At 40.4% G+C, this 14,198-nt stretch overlaps 19 non-coding genes across 19 annotated transcripts; all 19 read left to right on the forward strand.

The window, feature by feature from the left end:
• Window positions 1–11: 11 nt before the first annotated feature.
• Window positions 12–84, forward strand: TRNAK-UUU (transfer RNA lysine (anticodon UUU)). Its single transcript has one exon. It is a non-coding gene; the product is annotated as a tRNA-Lys (tRNA).
• Window positions 85–693: 609 nt separating this feature from the next.
• Window positions 694–766, forward strand: TRNAK-UUU (transfer RNA lysine (anticodon UUU)). Its single transcript has one exon. It is a non-coding gene; the product is annotated as a tRNA-Lys (tRNA).
• Window positions 767–1,034: 268 nt separating this feature from the next.
• TRNAK-UUU (transfer RNA lysine (anticodon UUU)) lies at window positions 1,035–1,107 on the forward strand. The gene has a single exon. It is a non-coding gene; the product is annotated as a tRNA-Lys (tRNA).
• A 268-nt stretch (window positions 1,108–1,375) lies between these two features.
• TRNAK-UUU (transfer RNA lysine (anticodon UUU)) lies at window positions 1,376–1,448 on the forward strand. The gene has a single exon. It is a non-coding gene; the product is annotated as a tRNA-Lys (tRNA).
• Window positions 1,449–2,057: 609 nt separating this feature from the next.
• TRNAK-UUU (transfer RNA lysine (anticodon UUU)) lies at window positions 2,058–2,130 on the forward strand. Its single transcript has one exon. It is a non-coding gene; the product is annotated as a tRNA-Lys (tRNA).
• A 609-nt stretch (window positions 2,131–2,739) lies between these two features.
• TRNAK-UUU (transfer RNA lysine (anticodon UUU)) lies at window positions 2,740–2,812 on the forward strand. Its single transcript has one exon. It is a non-coding gene; the product is annotated as a tRNA-Lys (tRNA).
• Window positions 2,813–3,080: 268 nt separating this feature from the next.
• Window positions 3,081–3,153, forward strand: TRNAK-UUU (transfer RNA lysine (anticodon UUU)). Its single transcript has one exon. It is a non-coding gene; the product is annotated as a tRNA-Lys (tRNA).
• Window positions 3,154–3,421: 268 nt separating this feature from the next.
• TRNAK-UUU (transfer RNA lysine (anticodon UUU)) lies at window positions 3,422–3,494 on the forward strand. Its single transcript has one exon. It is a non-coding gene; the product is annotated as a tRNA-Lys (tRNA).
• Window positions 3,495–3,762: 268 nt separating this feature from the next.
• TRNAK-UUU (transfer RNA lysine (anticodon UUU)) lies at window positions 3,763–3,835 on the forward strand. The gene has a single exon. It is a non-coding gene; the product is annotated as a tRNA-Lys (tRNA).
• Window positions 3,836–4,444: 609 nt separating this feature from the next.
• On the forward strand, window positions 4,445–4,517 carry TRNAK-UUU (transfer RNA lysine (anticodon UUU)). The gene has a single exon. It is a non-coding gene; the product is annotated as a tRNA-Lys (tRNA).
• A 268-nt stretch (window positions 4,518–4,785) lies between these two features.
• TRNAK-UUU (transfer RNA lysine (anticodon UUU)) lies at window positions 4,786–4,858 on the forward strand. Its single transcript has one exon. It is a non-coding gene; the product is annotated as a tRNA-Lys (tRNA).
• A 1,973-nt stretch (window positions 4,859–6,831) lies between these two features.
• TRNAK-UUU (transfer RNA lysine (anticodon UUU)) lies at window positions 6,832–6,904 on the forward strand. Its single transcript has one exon. It is a non-coding gene; the product is annotated as a tRNA-Lys (tRNA).
• Window positions 6,905–7,513: 609 nt separating this feature from the next.
• On the forward strand, window positions 7,514–7,586 carry TRNAK-UUU (transfer RNA lysine (anticodon UUU)). The gene has a single exon. It is a non-coding gene; the product is annotated as a tRNA-Lys (tRNA).
• Window positions 7,587–7,854: 268 nt separating this feature from the next.
• Window positions 7,855–7,927, forward strand: TRNAK-UUU (transfer RNA lysine (anticodon UUU)). The gene has a single exon. It is a non-coding gene; the product is annotated as a tRNA-Lys (tRNA).
• Window positions 7,928–10,582: 2,655 nt separating this feature from the next.
• TRNAK-UUU (transfer RNA lysine (anticodon UUU)) lies at window positions 10,583–10,655 on the forward strand. Its single transcript has one exon. It is a non-coding gene; the product is annotated as a tRNA-Lys (tRNA).
• A 609-nt stretch (window positions 10,656–11,264) lies between these two features.
• On the forward strand, window positions 11,265–11,337 carry TRNAK-UUU (transfer RNA lysine (anticodon UUU)). The gene has a single exon. It is a non-coding gene; the product is annotated as a tRNA-Lys (tRNA).
• A 268-nt stretch (window positions 11,338–11,605) lies between these two features.
• On the forward strand, window positions 11,606–11,678 carry TRNAK-UUU (transfer RNA lysine (anticodon UUU)). The gene has a single exon. It is a non-coding gene; the product is annotated as a tRNA-Lys (tRNA).
• A 1,169-nt stretch (window positions 11,679–12,847) lies between these two features.
• On the forward strand, window positions 12,848–12,920 carry TRNAK-UUU (transfer RNA lysine (anticodon UUU)). The gene has a single exon. It is a non-coding gene; the product is annotated as a tRNA-Lys (tRNA).
• Window positions 12,921–13,821: 901 nt separating this feature from the next.
• On the forward strand, window positions 13,822–13,894 carry TRNAK-UUU (transfer RNA lysine (anticodon UUU)). Its single transcript has one exon. It is a non-coding gene; the product is annotated as a tRNA-Lys (tRNA).
• The last annotated feature ends 304 nt before the right edge of the window (window positions 13,895–14,198 follow it).

Below are 14,198 nucleotides of genomic sequence, written 5' to 3' on the forward strand. Positions count from 1 at the left end.
CATTATTCAGAGCCTGGATAGCTCAGTCGGTAGAGCATCAGACTTTTAATCTGAGGGTCCAGGGTTCAAGTCCCTGTTCAGGCGTACTTGCTAAAGCAAGCTGTCAAATGTCTTTATTGAGCACATCTTTGATTTTCCACTAAGTCTCTGCATCTTCAGTGCCGTGTTCAACTGTGCAAAACCAAGGGTATAGAAGCAGCTTGAGAACATCTTTGCTTATTGCAGAAACAACCCTTCTATGTCTGTTTAGCAGATTTTGAGCACATTTTTGATTTTCCACCAAAGCTTTGTTTCTTTACCTCCATATTTTATGTTAAGACGCTTAGAGGAGCTAAGAAGAGCATTTTTCAGAGCCTGGATAGCTCAGTCGGTAGAGCATCAGACTTTTAATCTGAGTGTCCAGGGTTCAAGTCCCTGTTCAGGCGTATTTGCTAAAGCAAGCTGTCAAATGTCTTTATTGAGCACATCTTTGATTTTCCACTGAGTCTTTGCTTCTGTATTGTCGTGTTCTACTGTGCAAAACCAAGGGTATAGAAGCAGCTTGAGAACATCTTTGCTTATTGCAGAAACAACCCTTCTATGTCTGTTTAGCAGATTTTGAGCACATTTTTGATTTTCCACCAAAGCTTTGTTTCTTTACCTCCATATTTTATGTTAAGACGCTTAGAGGAGCTAAGAAGAGCATTTTTCAGAGCCTGGATAGCTCAGTCGGTAGAGCATCAGACTTTTAATCTGAGGGTCCAGGGTTCAAGTCCCTGTTCAGGCGTACTTGCTAAAGCAAGCTGTCAAATGTCTTTATTGAGCACATCTTTGATTTTCCACTGAGTCTCTGCATCTTCAGTGCCGTGTTCTACTGTTCAAAACTGAGGGTATAGAAGCAGCTTGAGAACATCTTTGCTTATTGCAGAAACAACCCTTCTATGTCTCTTTAGCAGATTTTGAGCACATTTTTGATTTTCCACCAAAGCTTTGTTTCTTTACCTCCATATTTTATGTTAAGACGCTTAGAGGAGCTAAGAAGAGCATTTTTCAGAGCCTGGATAGCTCAGTCGGTAGAGCATCAGACTTTTAATCTGAGGGTCCAGGGTTCAAGTCCCTGTTCAGGCGTACTTGCTAAAGCAAGCTGTCAAATGTCTTTATTGAGCACATCTTTGATTTTCCACTGAGTCTCTGCATCTTCAGTGCCGTGTTCTACTGTTCAAAACTGAGGGTATAGAAGCAGCTTGAGAACATCTTTGCTTATTGCAGAAACAACCCTTCTATGTCTCTTTAGCAGATTTTGAGCACATTTTTGATTTTCCACCAAAGCTTTGTTTCTTTACCTCCATATTTTATGTTAAGACGCTTAGAGGAGCTAAGAAGAGCATTTTTCAGAGCCTGGATAGCTCAGTCGGTAGAGCATCAGACTTTTAATCTGAGGGTCCAGGGTTCAAGTCCCTGTTCAGGCGTACTTGCTAAAGCAAGCTGTCAAATGTCTTTATTGAGCACATCTTTGATTTTCCACTGAGTCTCTGCATCTTCAGTGCCGTGTTCTACTGTGCAAAACCAAGGGTATAGAAGCAGCTTGAGAACATCTTTGCTTATTGCAGAAACAACCCTTCTATGTCTGTTTAGCAGATTTTGAGCACATTTTTGATTTTCCACCAAAGCTTTGTTTCTTTACCTCCATATTTTATGTTAAGACGCTTAGAGGAGCTAAGAAGAGCATTTTTCAGAACCTGGATAGCTCAGTCGGTAGAGCATCAGACTTTTAATCTGAGGGTCCAGGGTTCAAGTCCCTGTTCAGGCGTACTTGCTAAAGCAAGCTGACAAATGTCTTTATTGAGCACATCTTTGATTTTCCACTGAGTCTCTGCATCTTCAGTGCCGTGTTCTACTGTGCAAAACCAAGGGTATAGAAGCAGCTTGAGAACATCTTTGCTTATTGCAGAAACAACCCTTCTATGTCTGTTTAGCAAATTTTGGGTACATTGTTGATTTTCCACCAAAGCTTTGTTTCTTTACCTCCATATTTTATGTTAAGACGCTTAGAGGAGCTAAGAAGAGCATTTTTCAGAGCCTGGATAGCTCAGTCGGTAGAGCATCAGACTTTTAATCTGAGGGTCCAGGGTTCAAGTCCCTGTTCAGGCGTACTTGCTAAAGCAAGCTGTCAAATGTCTTTATTGAGCACATCTTTGATTTTCCACTGAGTCTCTGCATCTTCAGTGCCGTGTTCTACTGTTCAAAACTGAGGGTATAGAAGCAGCTTGAGAACATCTTTGCTTATTGCAGAAACAACCCTTCTATGTCTCTTTAGCAGATTTTGAGCACATTTTTGATTTTCCACCAAAGCTTTGTTTCTTTACCTCCATATTTTATGTTAAGACGCTTAGAGGAGCTAAGAAGAGCATTTTTCAGAACCTGGATAGCTCAGTCGGTAGAGCATCAGACTTTTAATCTGAGGGTCCAGGGTTCAAGTCCCTGTTCAGGCGTACTTGCTAAAGCAAGCTGACAAATGTCTTTATTGAGCACATCTTTGATTTTCCACTGAGTCTCTGCATCTTCAGTGCCGTGTTCTACTGTGCAAAACCAAGGGTATAGAAGCAGCTTGAGAACATCTTTGCTTATTGCAGAAACAACCCTTCTATGTCTGTTTAGCAGATTTTGAGCACATTTTTGATTTTCCACCAAAGCTTTGTTTCTTTACCTCCATATTTTATGTTAAGACGCTTAGAGAAGCTAAGAAGAGCATTTTTCAGAGCCTGGATAGCTCAGTCGGTAGAGCATCAGACTTTTAATCTGAGGGTCCAGGGTTCAAGTCCCTGTTCAGGCGTACTTGCTAAAGCAAGCTGTCAAATGTCTTTATTGAGCACATCTTTGATTTTCCACTGAGTCTCTGCATCTTCAGTGCCGTGTTCTACTGTTCAAAACTGAGGGTATAGAAGCAGCTTGAGAACATCTTTGCTTATTGCAGAAACAACCCTTCTATGTCTGTTTAGCAGATTTTGAGCACATTTTTGATTTTCCACCAAAGCTTTGTTTCTTTACCTCCATATTTTATGTTAAGACGCTTAGAGGAGCTAAGAAGAGCATTTTTCAGAGCCTGGATAGCTCAGTCGGTAGAGCATCAGACTTTTAATCTGAGGGTCCAGGGTTCAAGTCCCTGTTCAGGCGTATTTGCTAAAGCAAGCTGTCAAATGTCTTTATTGAGCACATCTTTGATTTTCCACTGAGTCTTTGCTTCTGTATTGTCGTGTTCTACTGTGCAAAACCAAGGGTATAGAAGCAGCTTGAGAACATCTTTGTTTTTTGCAGAAACAACCCTTCTATGTCTGTTTAGCAAATTTTGAGCACATTTTTGATTTTCCACCAAAGCTTTGTTTCTTTACCTCCATATTTTATGTTAAGACGCTTAGAGGAGCTAAGAAGAGCATTTTTCAGAGCCTGGATAGCTCAGTCGGTAGAGCATCAGACTTTTAATCTGAGGGTCCAGGGTTCAAGTCCCTGTTCAGGCGTATTTGCTAAAGCAAGCTGTCAAATGTCTTTATTGAGCACATCTTTGATTTTCCACTGAGTCTTTGCTTCTGTATTGTCGTGTTCTACTGTGCAAAACCAAGGGTAAAGAAGCAGCTTGAGAACATTTTTGTTTTTTGCAGAAACAACCCTTCTATGTCTGTTTAGTAGATTTTGAGCACATTTTTGAGTTTCCACCAAAGCTTTGTTTCTTTACCTCCATATTTTATGTTAAGACGCTTAGAGGAGCTAAGAAGAGCATTTTTCAGAGCCTGGATAGCTCAGTCGGTAGAGCATCAGACTTTTAATCTGAGGGTCCAGGGTTCAAGTCCCTGTTCAGGCGTACTTGCTAAAGCAAGCTGTCAAATGTCTTTATTGAGCACATCTTTGATTTTCCACTGAGTCTCTGCATCTTCAGTGCCGTGTTCTACTGTGCAAAACCAAGGGTATAGAAGCAGCTTGAGAACATCTTTGCTTATTGCAGAAACAACCCTTCTATGTCTCTTTAGCAGATTTTGAGCACATTTTTGATTTTCCACCAAAGCTTTGTTTCTTTACCTCCATATTTTATGTTAAGACGCTTAGAGGAGCTAAGAAGAGCATTTTTCAGAGCCTGGATAGCTCAGTCGGTAGAGCATCAGACTTTTAATCTGAGGGTCCATGGTTCAAGTCCCTGTTCAGGCGTACTTGCTAAAGCAAGCTGTCAAATGTATTTATTGAGCACATCTTTGATTTTCCACTGAGTCTCTGCATCTTCAGTGCCGTGTTCTACTGTGCAAAACCAAGGGTATAGAAGCAGCTTGAGAACATCTTTGCTTATTGCAGAAACAACCCTTCTATGTCTGTTTAGCAGATTTTGAGCACATTTTTGATTTTCCACCAAAGCTTTGTTTCTTTACCTCCATATTTTATGTTAAGACACTTAGAGGAGCTAAGAAGAGCATTTTTCAGAGCCTGGATAGCTCAGTCGGTAGAGCATCAGACTTTTAATCTGAGGGTCCAGGGTTCAAGTCCCTGTTCAGGCGTACTTGCTAAAGCAAGCTGTCAAATGTCTTTATTGAGCACATCTTTGATTTTCCACTGAGTCTCTGCATCTTCAGTGCCGTGTTCTACTGTGCAAAACCAAGGGTATAGAAGCAGCTTGAGAACATCTTTGCTTATTGCAGAAACAACCCTTCTATGTCTGTTTAGCAGATTTTGAGCACATTTTTGATTTTCCACCAAAGCTTTGTTTCTTTACCTCCATATTTTATGTTAAGACGCTTAGAGGAGCTAAGAAGAGCATTTTTCAGAGCCTGGATAGCTCAGTCGGTAGAGCATCAGACTTTTAATCTGAGGGTCCAGGGTTCAAGTCCCTGTTCAGGCGTACTTGCTAAAGCAAGCTGTCAAATGTCTTTATTGAGCACATCTTTGATTTTCCACTGAGTCTCTGCATCTTCAGTGCCGTGTTCTACTGTGCAAAACCAAGGGTATAGAAGCAGCTTGAGAACATCTTTGCTTATTGCAGAAACAACCCTTCTATGTCTGTTTAGCAGATTTTGAGCACATTTTTGATTTTCCACCAAAGCTTTGTTTCTTTACCTCCATATTTTATGTTAAGACACTTAGAGGAGCTAAGAAGAGCATTTTTCAGAGCCTGGACAGCTCAGTCGGTAGAGCATCAGACTTTTAATCTGAGGATCCAGGGTTCAAGTTCCTGTTCAGGTGTGCTTGCTAAAGCAAGCTGTCAAATGTCTTTATTGAGCACATCTTTGATTTTCCACTGAGTCTCTGCATCTTCAGTGCCGTGTTCTACTGTGCAAAACCAAGGGTATAGAAGCAGCTTGAGAACATCTTTGCTTATTGCAGAAACAACCCTTCTATGTCTGTTTAGCAGATTTTGAGCACATTTTTGATTTTCCACCAAAGCTTTGTTTCTTTACCTCCATATTTTATATTAAGACGCTTAGAGGAGCTAAGAAGAGCATTTTTCAGAGCCTGGATAGCTCAGTCGGTAGAGCATCAGACTTTTAATCTGAGGATCCAGGGTTCAAGTTCCTGTTCAGGCGTGCTTGCTAAAGCAAGCTGTCAAATGTCTTTATTGAGCACATCTTTGATTTTCCACTGAGTCTCTGCATCTTCAGTGCCGTGTTCTACTGTGCAAAACCAAGGGTATAGAAGCAGCTTGAGAACATCTTTGCTTATTGCAGAAACAACCCTTCTATGTCTGTTTAGCAGATTTTGAGCACATTTTTGATTTTCCACCAAAGCTTTGTTTCTTTACCTCCATATTTTATGTTAAGACGCTTAGAGGAGCTAAGAAGAGCATTTTTCAGAGCCTGGATAGCTCAGTCGGTAGAGCATCAGACTTTTAATCTGAGGATCCAGGGTTCAAGTTCCTGTTCAGGCGTGCTTGCTAAAGCAAGCTGTCAAATGTCTTAATTGAGCACATCTTTGATTTTCCACTGAGTCTTTGCTTCTTTATTGTTGTGTTCTACTGTGCAAAACTGAGGGTATAGAAGCAGCTTGAGAAAATCTTTGTTTTTTGCAGAAACAACCCTTCTATGTCTGTTTAGCAAATTTTGGGCACATTGTTGATTTTCCACCAAAGCTTTGTTTCTTTACCTCCATATTTTATGTTAAGACGCTTAGAGGAGCTAAGAAGAGCATTTTTCAGAGCCTGGATAGCTCAGTCAGTAGAGCATCAGACTTTTAATCTGAGGGTCCAGGGTTCAAGTCCCTGTTCAGGCGTGCTTGCTAAAGCAAGCTGTCAAATGTCTTTATTGAGCACATCTTTGATTTTCCACTGAGTCTCTGCATCTTCAGTGCCGTGTTCTACTGTGCAAAACCAAGGGTATAGAAGCAGCTTGAGAACATCTTTGCTTATTGCAGAAACAACCCTTCTATGTCTGTTTAGCAGATTTTGAGCACATTTTTGATTTTCCACCAAAGCTTTGTTTCTTTACCTCCATATTTTATGTTAAGACGCTTAGAGGAGCTAAGAAGAGCATTTTTCAGAGCCTGGATAGCTCAGTCGGTAGAGCATCAGACTTTTAATCTGAGGATCCAGGGTTCAAGTTCCTGTTCAGGCGTGCTTGCTAAAGCAAGCTGTCAAATGTCTTAATTGAGCACATCTTTGATTTTCCACTGAGTCTTTGCTTCTTTATTGTTGTGTTCTACTGTGCAAAACTGAGGGTATAGAAGCAGCTTGAGAAAATCTTTGTTTTTTGCAGAAACAACCCTTCTATGTCTGTTTAGCAAATTTTGGGCACATTGTTGATTTTCCACCAAAGCTTTGTTTCTTTACCTCCATATTTTATGTTAAGACGCTTAGAGGAGCTAAGAAGAGCATTTTTCAGAGCCTGGATAGCTCAGTCGGTAGAGCATCAGACTTTTAATCTGAGGGTCCAGGGTTCAAGTCCCTGTTCAGGCGTATTTGCTAAAGCAAGCTGTCAAATGTCTTTATTGAGCACATCTTTGATTTTCCACTGAGTCTCTGCATCTTCAGTGCCGTGTTCTACTGTGCAAAACCAAGGGTATAGAAGCAGCTTGAGAACATCTTTGCTTATTGCAGAAACAACCCTTCTATGTCTCTTTAGCAGATTTTGAGCACATTTTTGATTTTCCACCAAAGCTTTGTTTCTTTACCTCCATATTTTATGTTAAGACGCTTAGAGGAGCTAAGAAGAGCGTTTTTCAGAGCCTGGATAGCTCAGTCGGTAGAGCATCAGACTTTTAATCTGAGGGTCCATGGTTCAAGTCCCTGTTCAGGCGTACTTGCTAAAGCAAGCTGTCAAATGTCTTTATTGAGCACATCTTTGATTTTCCACTGAGTCTTTGCTTCTTTATTGTCGTGTTCTACTGTGCAAAACTGAGGGTATAGAAGCAGCTTGAGAAAATCTTTGTTTTTTGCAGAAACAACCCTTCTATGTCTGTTTAGCAAATTTTGGGTACATTGTTGATTTTCCACCAAAGCTTTGTTTCTTTACCTCCATATTTTATGTTAAGACGCTTAGAGGAGCTAAGAAGAGCATTTTTCAGAGCCTGGATAGCTCAGTCGGTAGAGCATCAGACTTTTAATCTGAGGGTCCAGGGTTCAAGTCCCTGTTCAGGCGTATTTGCTAAAGCAAGCTGTCAAATGTCTTTATTGAGCACATCTTTGATTTTCCACTGAGTCTTTGCTTCTGTATTGTCGTGTTCTACTGTGCAAAACCAAGGGTAAAGAAGCAGCTTGAGAACATTTTTGTTTTTTGCAGAAACAACCCTTCTATGTCTGTTTAGTAGATTTTGAGCACATTTTTGAGTTTCCACCAAAGCTTTGTTTCTTTACCTCCATATTTTATGTTAAGACGCTTAGAGGAGCTAAGAAGAGCATTTTTCAGAGCCTGGATAGCTCAGTCGGTAGAGCATCAGACTTTTAATCTGAGGGTCCAGGGTTCAAGTCCCTGTTCAGGCGTACTTGCTAAAGCAAGCTGTCAAATGTATTTATTGAGCACATCTTTGATTTTCCACTGAGTCTTTGCTTCTTTATTGTCGTGTTCTACTGTGCAAAACTGAGGGTGTAGAAGCAGCTTGAGAAAATCTTTGTTTTTTGCAGAAACAACCCTTCTATGTCTGTTTAGCAAATTTTGGGTACATTGTTGATTTTCCACCAAAGCTTTGTTTCTTTACCTCCATATTTTATGTTAAGACGCTTAGAGGAGCTAAGAAGAGCATTTTTCAGAGCCTGGATAGCTCAGTCGGTAGAGCATCAGACTTTTAATCTGAGGATCCAGGGTTCAAGTTCCTGTTCAGGTGTGCTTGCTAAAGCAAGCTGTCAAATGTCTTTATTGAGCACATCTTTGATTTTCCACTGAGTCTCTGCATCTTCAGTGCCGTGTTCTACTGTGCAAAACCAAGGGTATAGAAGCAGCTTGAGAACATCTTTGCTTATTGCAGAAACAACCCTTCTATGTCTGTTTAGCAGATTTTGAGCACATTTTTGATTTTCCACCAAAGCTTTGTTTCTTTACCTCAATATTTTATATTAAGACGCTTAGAGGAGCTAAGAAGAGCATTTTTCAGAGCCTGGATAGCTCAGTCGGTAGAGCATCAGACTTTTAATCTGAGGATCCAGGGTTCAAGTTCCTGTTCAGGCGTGCTTGCTAAAGCAAGCTGTCAAATGTCTTTATTGAGCACATCTTTGATTTTCCACTGAGTCTCTGCATCTTCAGTGCCGTGTTCTACTGTGCAAAACCAAGGGTATAGAAGCAGCTTGAGAACATCTTTGCTTATTGCAGAAACAACCCTTCTATGTCTGTTTAGCAGATTTTGAGCACATTTTTGATTTTCCACCAAAGCTTTGTTTCTTTACCTCCATATTTTATGTTAAGACGCTTAGAGGAGCTAAGAAGAGCATTTTTCAGAGCCTGGATAGCTCAGTCGGTAGAGCATCAGACTTTTAATCTGAGGATCCAGGGTTCAAGTTCCTGTTCAGGCGTGCTTGCTAAAGCAAGCTGTCAAATGTCTTAATTGAGCACATCTTTGATTTTCCACTGAGTCTTTGCTTCTTTATTGTTGTGTTCTACTGTGCAAAACTGAGGGTATAGAAGCAGCTTGAGAAAATCTTTGTTTTTTGCAGAAACAACCCTTCTATGTCTGTTTAGCAAATTTTGGGCACATTGTTGATTTTCCACCAAAGCTTTGTTTCTTTACCTCCATATTTTATGTTAAGACGCTTAGAGGAGCTAAGAAGAGCATTTTTCAGAGCCTGGATAGCTCAGTCAGTAGAGCATCAGACTTTTAATCTGAGGGTCCAGGGTTCAAGTCCCTGTTCAGGCGTGCTTGCTAAAGCAAGCTGTCAAATGTCTTTATTGAGCACATCTTTGATTTTCCACTGAGTCTCTGCATCTTCAGTGCCGTGTTCTACTGTGCAAAACCAAGGGTATAGAAGCAGCTTGAGAACATCTTTGCTTATTGCAGAAACAACCCTTCTATGTCTGTTTAGCAGATTTTGAGCACATTTTTGATTTTCCACCAAAGCTTTGTTTCTTTACCTCCATATTTTATGTTAAGACGCTTAGAGGAGCTAAGAAGAGCATTTTTCAGAGCCTGGATAGCTCAGTCGGTAGAGCATCAGACTTTTAATCTGAGGATCCAGGGTTCAAGTTCCTGTTCAGGCGTGCTTGCTAAAGCAAGCTGTCAAATGTCTTAATTGAGCACATCTTTGATTTTCCACTGAGTCTTTGCTTCTTTATTGTTGTGTTCTACTGTGCAAAACTGAGGGTATAGAAGCAGCTTGAGAAAATCTTTGTTTTTTGCAGAAACAACCCTTCTATGTCTGTTTAGCAAATTTTGGGCACATTGTTGATTTTCCACCAAAGCTTTGTTTCTTTACCTCCATATTTTATGTTAAGACGCTTAGAGGAGCTAAGAAGAGCATTTTTCAGAGCCTGGATAGCTCAGTCAGTAGAGCATCAGACTTTTAATCTGAGGGTCCAGGGTTCAAGTCCCTGTTCAGGCGTGCTTGCTAAAGCAAGCTGTCAAATGTCTTTATTGAGCACATCTTTGATTTTCCACTGAGTCTCTGCATCTTCAGTGCCGTGTTCTACTGTGCAAAACCAAGGGTATAGAAGCAGCTTGAGAACATCTTTGCTTATTGCAGAAACAACCCTTCTATGTCTGTTTAGCAGATTTTGAGCACATTTTTGATTTTCCACCAAAGCTTTGTTTCTTTACCTCCATATTTTATGTTAAGACGCTTAGAGGAGCTAAGAAGAGCATTTTTCAGAGCCTGGATAGCTCAGTCGGTAGAGCATCAGACTTTTAATCTGAGGATCCAGGGTTCAAGTTCCTGTTCAGGCGTGCTTGCTAAAGCAAGCTGTCAAATGTCTTAATTGAGCACATCTTTGATTTTCCACTGAGTCTTTGCTTCTTTATTGTTGTGTTCTACTGTGCAAAACTGAGGGTATAGAAGCAGCTTGAGAAAATCTTTGTTTTTTGCAGAAACAACCCTTCTATGTCTGTTTAGCAAATTTTGGGCACATTGTTGATTTTCCACCAAAGCTTTGTTTCTTTACCTCCATATTTTATGTTAAGACGCTTAGAGGAGCTAAGAAGAGCATTTTTCAGAGCCTGGATAGCTCAGTCGGTAGAGCATCAGACTTTTAATCTGAGGGTCCAGGGTTCAAGTCCCTGTTCAGGCGTATTTGCTAAAGCAAGCTGTCAAATGTCTTTATTGAGCACATCTTTGATTTTCCACTGAGTCTCTGCATCTTCAGTGCCGTGTTCTACTGTGCAAAACCAAGGGTATAGAAGCAGCTTGAGAACATCTTTGCTTATTGCAGAAACAACCCTTCTATGTCTCTTTAGCAGATTTTGAGCACATTTTTGATTTTCCACCAAAGCTTTGTTTCTTTACCTCCATATTTTATGTTAAGACGCTTAGAGGAGCTAAGAAGAGCGTTTTTCAGAGCCTGGATAGCTCAGTCGGTAGAGCATCAGACTTTTAATCTGAGGGTCCATGGTTCAAGTCCCTGTTCAGGCGTACTTGCTAAAGCAAGCTGTCAAATGTCTTTATTGAGCACATCTTTGATTTTCCACTGAGTCTTTGCTTCTTTATTGTCGTGTTCTACTGTGCAAAACTGAGGGTATAGAAGCAGCTTGAGAAAATCTTTGTTTTTTGCAGAAACAACCCTTCTATGTCTGTTTAGCAAATTTTGGGTACATTGTTGATTTTCCACCAAAGCTTTGTTTCTTTACCTCCATATTTTATGTTAAGACGCTTAGAGGAGCTAAGAAGAGCATTTTTCAGAGCCTGGATAGCTCAGTCGGTAGAGCATCAGACTTTTAATCTGAGGGTCCAGGGTTCAAGTCCCTGTTCAGGCGTATTTGCTAAAGCAAGCTGTCAAATGTCTTTATTGAGCACATCTTTGATTTTCCACTGAGTCTTTGCTTCTGTATTGTCGTGTTCTACTGTGCAAAACCAAGGGTAAAGAAGCAGCTTGAGAACATTTTTGTTTTTTGCAGAAACAACCCTTCTATGTCTGTTTAGTAGATTTTGAGCACATTTTTGAGTTTCCACCAAAGCTTTGTTTCTTTACCTCCATATTTTATGTTAAGACGCTTAGAGGAGCTAAGAAGAGCATTTTTCAGAGCCTGGATAGCTCAGTCGGTAGAGCATCAGACTTTTAATCTGAGGGTCCAGGGTTCAAGTCCCTGTTCAGGCGTACTTGCTAAAGCAAGCTGTCAAATGTATTTATTGAGCACATCTTTGATTTTCCACTGAGTCTTTGCTTCTTTATTGTCGTGTTCTACTGTGCAAAACTGAGGGTGTAGAAGCAGCTTGAGAAAATCTTTGTTTTTTGCAGAAACAACCCTTCTATGTCTGTTTAGCAAATTTTGGGTACATTGTTGATTTTCCACCAAAGCTTTGTTTCTTTACCTCCATATTTTATGTTAAGACGCTTAGAGGAGCTAAGAAGAGCATTTTTCAGAGCCTGGATAGCTCAGTCGGTAGAGCATTTGCTAAAGCAAGCTGTCAAATGTCTTTATTGAGCACATCTTTGATTTTCCACTGAGTCTCTGCATCTTGAGTGCCGTGTTCTACTGTGCAAAACCAAGGGTATAGAAGCAGCTTGAGAACATCTTTGCTTATTGCAGAAACAACCCTTCTATGTCTGTTTAGCAGATTTTGAGCACATTTTTGATTTTCCACCAAAGCTTTGTTTCTTTACCTCCATATTTTATGTTAAGACGCTTAGAGGAGCTAAGAAGAGCATTTTTCAGAGCCTGGATAGCTGTTCAGGCGTACTTCCTAAAGCAAGCTGTCAAATGTCTTTATTGAGCACATCTTTGATTTTCCACTGACTCTGCATCTTCAGTGCCGTGTTCTACTGTGCAAAACCAAGGGTATAGAAGCCGCTTGCAGAAACAACCCTTCTATGTCTGTTTAGCAGATTTTGAGCACATTGTTGATTTTCCACCAAAGCTTTGTTTCTTTACCTCCATATTTTATGTTAAGACGCTTAGAGGAGCCAAGAAGAGCATTTTTCAGAGCCTGGATAGCTCAGTCGGTAGAGCATCAGACTTTTAATCTGAGGGTCCAGGGTACAAGTCCCTGTTCAGGCGTGCTTGCTATAGCAAGCTGTCAAATGTCTTTATTGAGCACATCTTTGATTTTCCACTGAGTCTTTGCTTCTTTATTGTCGTGTTCTACTGTGCAAAACTGACGGTATAGTAGCAGCTTGAGAACATCTTTGGTTATTGCAGAAACAACCCTTCTATGTCTGTTTAGCAGATTTTGAGCACATTTTTGATTTTCCACCAAAGCTTTGTTTCTTTACCGCCATATTTTATCTTAAGACACTAAGAGGAGCTAAGAAGAGCATTTTTCAGAGCCTGGATAGCTCAGTCGGTAGAGCATCAGACTTTTAATCTGAGGGTCCAGGGTTCAAGTCCCTGTTCAGGCGTACTTCCTAAAGCAAGCTGTCAAATGTCTTTATTGAGCAAATCTTTGATTTTCCACTGAGTCTTTGCTTCTTTATTGTCGTGTTCTACTGTGCAAAACTGAGGGTATAGAAGCAGCTTGAGAAAATCTTTGTTTTTTGCAGAAACAACCCTTCTATGTCTGTTTAGCAAATTTTGGGTACATTGTTGATTTTCCACCAAAGCTTTGCTTCTTTACCTCCATATTTTATGTTAAGACGCTTAGAGGAGCTAAGAAGAGCATTTTTCAGAGCCTGGATAGCTCAGTCGGTAGAGCATTTGCTAAAGCAAGCTGTCAAATCTCTTTATTGAGCACATCTTTGATTTTCCACTGAGTCTCTGCATCTTCAGTGCCGTGTTCTACTGTGCAAAACCAAGGGTATAGAAGCAGCTTGAGAACATCTTTGCTTATTGCAGAAACAACCCTTCTATGTCTGTTTAGCAGATTTTGAGCACATTTTTGATTTTCCACCAAAGCTTTGTTTCTTTACCTCCATATTTTATGTTAAGACGCTTAGAGGAGCCAAGAAGAGCATTTTTCAGAGCCTGGATAGCTCAGTCGGTAGAGCATCAGACTTTTAATCTGAGGGTCCAGGGTACAAGTCCCTGTTCAGGCGTGCTTGCTAGAGCAAGCTGTCAAATGTCTTTATTGAGCACATCTTTGATTTTCCACTGAGTCTTTGCTTCTTTATTGTCGTGTTCTACTGTGCAAAACCGACGGTATAGAAGCAGCTTGAGAACATCTTTGCTTATTGCAGAAACAACCCTTCTATGTCTGTTTAGCAAATTTTGAGCACATTGTTGATTTTCCACCAAAGCTTTGTTTCTTTACCTCCATATTTTATGTTAAGACGCTTAGAGGAGCTAAGAAGAGCATTTTTCAGAGCCTGGATAGCTCAGTCGGTAGAGCATCAGACTTTTAATCTGAGGGTCCAGGGTTCAAGTCCCTGTTCAGGCGTACTTGCTAAAGCAAGCTGTCAAATGTCTTTATTGAGCACATCTTTGATTTTCCACTGAGTCTTTGCTTCTTTATTGTCGTGTTCTACTGTGCAAAACTGAGGGTGTAGAAGCAGCTTGAGAAAATCTTTGTTTTTTGCAGAAACAACCCTTCTATGTCTGTTTAGCAAATTTTGGGTACATTGTTGATTTTCCACCAAAGCTTTGTTTCTTTACCTCCATATTTTATGTTAAGACGCTTAGAGGAGCTAAGAAGAGCATTTTTCAGAGCCTGGATAGCTCAGTCGGTAGAGCATTTGCTAAAG

This window comes from Eleutherodactylus coqui, chromosome 7 (assembly GCF_035609145.1).
Source record: "Eleutherodactylus coqui strain aEleCoq1 chromosome 7, aEleCoq1.hap1, whole genome shotgun sequence".
Classification (NCBI taxonomy): domain Eukaryota; kingdom Metazoa; phylum Chordata; class Amphibia; order Anura; family Eleutherodactylidae; genus Eleutherodactylus; species Eleutherodactylus coqui.